The following is a 6,000-nucleotide window of genomic DNA, read 5'->3' as shown; positions in this document are numbered from 1 at the left end:
TCCCTGCATAGGGTTGACTTGGCGACGTTGCCTTTGAGAATTCTGAAGAGAAAAAGAACGATTTCCTGTCCGGAAAAAAACGCGAACACGTACATTCTTTTGTTTGCACCTGTGCAATAAACGTTGGCGCTTGATTCTGAATCGGAATGATCACATTTGTGTCTCAGTCTGGATTCTTTTACAGCTGGCCTATCCAATTATTTAAGTAATCAATTACTCAACTTTAATTACTTTATTGATTAAGTAATCGATTACTTTTAATTACTATCGGTTACTCGACCCATCGAATAGCCACAACGTTTTTGAGAGATAAAAAAAACAGTTTCACCTCTGCCCCTGTGTGTGCTGCTGGACGGGAGGTGGAAGGGCTATTCTTTGGTGACGTCATCGGGATAATCAACCTGCGTCACCCTTGGGCGTGGCTCCGAGTGGGGTTTCCCACCTTCAGGGGTTGAATTTTGTTGAGAATGGCCAACACATTCAGAGAGTAATCGACCGCAAAGAAAGTAATCGATTACAATTTTCAGTCAATGAATCGGCTTTCATAGACTGATCGTCCCAGCTGTAGTTACATTAGCATCAGGTGCAAACGGTCAATCCGACGCATCTTATTTGTCTGAATCTATCATTTGTCTGAATCTATCGATGCGATGCAGACATTACGAATGGATTCTTAACAAGAACAGTCCTAAATCCGCCTGCAGAAGTTGCATTGCAAACAAGCAAACGAAGATCCCCCAGTATAGCCTCAACAGACTGTTGGGGCAAGTGCTGTGAGCGAGCGCCTATGAAGGACGGCACGGCACACGAGGGGTGGATTGCGAGCACCACGCCCGACCGCCTTTGTCTCCCGAGTGGCAATGTTTTTTACACATCTCACTAGCTAATCAATTTAGGCTGAGTCGACCTTGGGGAGGCTCAGTACCGGTTCAGGTAATCGTCACTGGGTGTTGGCCGTGAGCGAGAATCTAACTCGGGTGGCTTTGCTCGTAGCACAGCGCGCTCTCCACTGCAAACGCGTGCACACTCACACACAGACACATTCACACACACAAACAGACACACACACAAAGACACACTCACACACACAGAAACACTCACACACACAGACACACTCACACACACACACAGACACGACACACAGACCCATGCACACACACACAGACACACTCACTCACACACAAAGACACACACACATACACAAGACCCACGGTGCATCCACGTGGGCAAGTGATATCGGGAGAAACGCTCAGGGCGGGTGCGGCAAGCGAGGAGGTTGTGTGACGAGCACAATGCCCAGCCGCCTTTGTCTCCCCAGTAAGGTCTACACACTGCACCTGGCATTCACTTTAAGGCAGGGTCAACGTAGGTTCATATGCCAATGATGTGCCATTTTTCTACTCCTTACGTGAAACAACGGTTGTTTTTTTGTTTTCGTGTTCTAAATTGTTTTTTTACTTTCGTCATTTTGGTGACCCGTGCACTCCTGCGACTGAGGCAATATTCCTGAACTGTCGAGTTATAAACTTTGAAAAAAAAATTGAAACCTGAATGTTGAGCATGGCCGGAAATTGAATCCAGGTCACTGAGATCGTGACGTAGTGCGTGGAATGCTCCGCCACAGCTTCCACACACAAAGACAAAGGTCCCCCCCCATGTAGCCTGCATAGACTGTTGGGGCAAGTGCAGTTAATGAGCACCTTATAAAGGCTGTAACGGCATGTGAGGTGGTGCTTTGGCCAATAGCAATCACATTATTAATTAGGTATTCGTTTAAGGCTGAGCCAATCAAAAGAAGGCACATAACTATTTCAGATTCCACTGCTGATGGTAGCCGTGGCCCATGACCAGGGATCGAAATCAGGTAGCCAGCAATACAAAAAATATACTAAAACTTTTTATTTTATTTTGCCAGGTAAGGCCCACAGAGCTATGTAGCTCTTTCCAGAAGCGACCTGGCCACAAATGATAGCTCAACGAAGTGGCGTATCACGTGGAAACTTATAGCAGCCAAATACTCGAAACGCGTGTTTCTAAATGTGGAGGGAAAACCGGAGGACCCGGAGAAAAACCCACGCAACCACGGGGAGAGAGACACGCAAACTCCAAATATACAGCAGCAGGCGTCAGGGTCGGGATCGAACCCCACGACCGTCTGTATACCAGGCGAGGTAGTTAAAATATTCGTAGCACATCGTGCTAACTGCTGCACCACTGCTCCCCACAATTCAAAACACATAACACATGCTTGCCATGCACACGTGGCATTTGCATTCATGAGCCTCCTTTGGAAATTCCGTAACAAAAGGGGAAATCTTTACGATCAATTCATCTGCTTCTGTGTTTACTGCAGCACAGTAAACGCGTTTCTCATTCTGTGTTGGTTCTAAGAAAGTCGACAAACATTCCAAGCACTGCAAATCCCCAGAGGCGAAGGATTCTTCCGCCAAATGAACAGACGCGCGTCACATGTGCACTTCGTAAATGACCAGCCAGGAATATTAATCCAACAGGCGAGCCTCAAAGGCTAAATTAATCATGGAGGCATACGACTTGAAACTTCTTCTTGGTTCTTTCGGTAAAGTCACGTAGAAGGGAAATAATAAAATAATAAAAATAAAACATAATAAAATACAATTCTCACGACGTTTCGGCCACAACGCAAGCAGCCGTCCTCAGGTGAAGAACAGGTCTGTCGGAAAGACAGACGCTGAATGAGACGTTTCGGCCACAACGCAAGCAGCCGTCCTCAGGTGAAGAACAGGTCTGTCGGAAAGACAGCGTCTGAATGAAACGCTGTCTTTCCGACAGACTTGTTCTTCACCTGAGGACAGCTGCTTGCGTTGTGGCCGAAACGTCGTGAGAATTGTATTTTATTATGTTTTATTTTCATTATTTCCCTTCTACGTGACTTTACCGAAAGAACCAAGAAGATGAATCCCTGCAGTCACGAAAGCTTTAAATCGAAACTTGAAACTTGGTCAAAGAGACCGGGTTTCAGGGCATGGTCATCACCATTCCTAAATACACTGCTGGATGTATGTTTGTTGAACTTCTTTCGCACCGTACGTAGCCAACCGTGCTAGTCGGAGGTGCGGGGAAGGACAGCAAACTAAACACAAACAGCAGTTCTCAAGTAATGGGTGTTCAATGTAGACATGAAAGTGCCATGCTCCAGGAGCTTCCTAATATTCGAAGGAAGAGCGTTCCAGACGGTCACAAAAGCGCACCTGAAAGCGTGCGATGCAGTGACCATCATTGGGGATGATATCCTTAATAGCTATTTGATATCCCCAATGTATTGGTATCTTTCACGATCTTGCGAGCTGATTTCATTGCTCCATCTCGTCCGTGAAGGTCTTCCCAGAAGTATTCCATTCCTTGGCTGCCACTTTGTCGCTATTCTTGACCGTCAGCCATCAACCGTCCTGCAGTGAATCAAATTCCTTTGCTGGGCCGGATTTAAACAATCCCTTGCTTGCCACCAGGAGCGGAGAGGTGACCAGATGTCTCACAAGGGTTAGAGACAACGCACCGGCACCACTGAGATATCGAGGTTCGACTCCAGACCAGGTTTTATCGACTCATGATGGCACACGAAAGGGTGTGTGTGGCCAACCCCACTCCCGGCCGCGTTTGTCACCCCAATTGGCGATGTTTACACACCGCACCAGGTACTCGTTTAAGGTTGAGTCGACCTAGGGGAGGAGAGGCCCAAGACCGGTTCAGATAAAGCCGTCACCGGTGTTAGTGGCCACGGATGGGTGTCGAACTTGGGTGGCCGGGTTGGCAGCGCAGCGCGTTCACCGCTACACTCCCGTGTTCGCACGGTTGGCTAAGTACGGTGAGAATGAAGTTCAACATACTACATGCACACCAAGGCCGTAGCCATGGAGTCAACATTGGGGGGGACCAAATCTTCCAAGGGGTTTGGGGGTCCCCCTCCAGAAAAAAAAATCTAAATTTGAAAACGAATTTCCCGCCTAAAATATTAAAAAATTCACTAACACACAGGATGGACTTTTTTTAATATTTATGTTTTACAATAATGTCTAATAGTGTATTGTATTACATTGCTCTGTTTTTTTCTTTTTTACCTTTTCTTGTTTGTATGTAATAGCAGAGATTAGGGATTAATAAAGTACAACCATAACCACAATAATATAAACAGAAATCTATTTTATAGCTACATATTGTGGGGGACATGTTTAGCATATTGTAATTACGGCCTTGATGCACACACAGCGTGTATTGCAAGAAACATGTGGGCGTGTGTTACCAGGGAGGAAAACTCATGTTCCTAATCGTATCGCTAATTACTCGACATATGATGGATTACAAGTGGAAAGAAAAACGGAGAGAAAAAACTGCGAGATGTGAGAATGCGCTTCGAGTACACGACGCCACGTTTAACAACCGTCAATCACACATCCATAATCGTAGACTTTATACGCTATTTTGTTTTAACCCGCGGTTGCACCCATTATGAATGGATCGCCCCCCGTACAACACGACACGACCTGTGGATTTACAAAGCAGCGTCCGAACGCGACCGAATCTCAGACGTGTGTCCCATCGGTGTCCCGTGATTGACATTGAGAAGAGGACTTGCACGTGTCTGCAAGCCGCCACCGGTGTTCGCGTGCCGCTCGTGAGCGTTCGAGCAGTCAGCCCCAGTTCCCAATTTTTTTGTTTGTTAAACTTTCTTGTTGCTGTTGGGGCGGTGAGGTGGTGGGGGGGGGAGTTCCTTGCTTCAGCCGACATCCATCACCGATCGAGGTTGACATTAGCCAGCGTCGCGCAGAAATTCCGGGCTACTAAAAGTTTGTTTGATCGCGTGTCAGGGCGAATTAAAAAAATTAGAGCGAGCCTTCCGAGCGCGTAAATATTTACGCGCTCGTTGTTTACCGCACGACTCCTGCCGCTTCCAATTTTGACACTTGAATCTACGCGCCTCAGCTGTCGGGCAGGCCCGCACCAAATGGCCGTGGCCTCTGTTGACAAAGACAGCGACTGGTCGGTCGCCTATTGCGCGTATTTAGGTGGGCCCCGGGCTTACGAGGAGGGAGAGGGGGTTGTTGGGATTAGACGAAACTCCGAGTGGCGAGCCAGCAGTCCTGAGATCCTGGGTTCAAGGTCCAGGTCAGCAATTAGAGGGAGGGGGGGTGTTGGGGGTCAGTAACGGTTGTGTGCAGAGAGTTCATCGTTTCAGCCCGGCCCTATGCTGACTTCACAGCAAACGAAATAACTGTTCGAAAAAACGAGGTTAAAGCTGCAGCTCTGTAATTGCTCGCTCCACCGCTACACGAAGTACTTTTGGAGTTAGATTCGAAGCTTTCGTGACTGCAGGAATTACTCGCTGGTTCTTTTGGTGAAGTCACGTCGAAAGAAAATAAATGAAATCATTCTTTGGAAGAACGTTAATCAACCAGGTAGGATGTTGACTGTTGTGTTAGCCGACTCTCTGGGTTGTATTGCATTGTATTTCTAAGTTTGCTATGTTTGTTTTCTCATTCATTCGTACCTGATGATGGTTGCTTGTGTTGCAATCGAAACGTCGTATTCTTTTATTATTAAATTTATTTTCTTTCTACCTGACTTTGCCGAAAGAATCAAAGAGTGTAATAATAGGTTTTCCCCTTTTTTTCTGGCAACAAAACTGAAACCTTTTTTTTAACAAGGAATCATGTTTACATTAACCACATTACCTGCGGTCAAAATGCATCCGGTCGAACACCGTATGAGACTAAGCTCTAAGGAAAGCCGTCTCTGGTGTGGACCAATCAGTTTCAAGGACAATGCATACATTATCAGAATGTTTTTTTATTGCATTCTGACCGCAGGTATTGTAGTTAATGTAAACATGATTCCTCGTAAAAAGGTTTCAGTTTTGTTGCCAGAAAAAGGGGAAAAAACCTATTATTACATTTTGGTACTGGCAAAGGAGGCCTCATGAACCAAAGAGTGATCTTCGAGTATTTGGCAGCGGTAAATCTCCAC

This window comes from Lampetra planeri, chromosome 41 (assembly GCF_965212315.1).
Source record: "Lampetra planeri chromosome 41, kcLamPlan1.2.h2, whole genome shotgun sequence".
NCBI classification, from domain to species: domain Eukaryota; kingdom Metazoa; phylum Chordata; class Hyperoartia; order Petromyzontiformes; family Petromyzontidae; genus Lampetra; species Lampetra planeri.
This window is presented reverse-complemented; position numbering follows the sequence as displayed.